The following is a 1,001-nucleotide window of genomic DNA, read 5'->3' as shown; positions in this document are numbered from 1 at the left end:
TTTAATGGATGTCGTGTATTATGTAAGTGTGTAGCTAATGAGTTGTGTGTATAGGCTTTAATGTGTTGAAAATTTGGCCTATTTGTCCTAGGTAAAACATGGAGCATTCCTGGCATTTTACGTCGTATATTCCAGAGTCTGAATTTGGGTCATGATTGCACTTCATATTACATATTAGTTTCTGTTGTAGTCTATCCAGTGTAGAAAACCCAAATTTTACTTTGTGATTTTTAAATATATTTGCAGTCTTCTGTGATAGATTTCCAATGTAGGGGATACTAGATATACATTTCTTTTTGTCTTTTTCTTCTGTGGTGCACTTGGTGTTTGGGTCTTTCTTCAATTTGTCTATGACTGTGTAAACCATCGGAGTAGTATAATAATTAGCAACTACAATCTGTTTCACTATCTTTATTTCTTGTTGGACATTTTCTTGGTTCATACGTACTTTATTTGCCCTCAGTAGGACTGATCTGTATGCTTCCCGATTATGGATAATGGGTGACATGAGATTGTAGCGATTGTGGTATCGATTATTGTACTTTCGTCGTAAATTCTGACTGTGCATATATTGTTGTCTCTTATAATATTTAGGACCAGGTAGTTGATACATTTGTTTTGTTCATGTTCTACTGTAAATGTAATTTTCCCGTATAGGTTATTCAAGCAATTAAGACTGTCTGTTATATCTTTGGCATCCCCATTCTCTAAGAGCAGTGTGTCATCTACGTTTCTCCTATAAAGTTGAATTTTGTTTAGGCAGGGTTCGTGGCTGCAAACAAACTTTTTTTCCAAGTGATAGATGTTTCTGTCAGCCATGGTACCTCATATACATGATCCCATTGCTTGGCAATCTGGTTGCTTACAAAGGTTCTCGTTAAATGTAAACTAGCTATAACTTCGAGTTAGCTGGAGGAGTTAAATAAATTCAGTAATCTCTGTGTATGCAGCTTTCTTATGTTTCATACGGTTCTTTCGGATTAATGTTACAGCTTCTCGTA

This window comes from Schistocerca piceifrons, chromosome 3, assembly GCF_021461385.2.
Source record: "Schistocerca piceifrons isolate TAMUIC-IGC-003096 chromosome 3, iqSchPice1.1, whole genome shotgun sequence".
Taxonomy (NCBI): Eukaryota; Metazoa; Arthropoda; class Insecta; order Orthoptera; family Acrididae; genus Schistocerca; species Schistocerca piceifrons.
The sequence above is the reverse complement of the archived record's forward strand: the minus strand, read 5'-3'. Positions refer to the sequence as shown.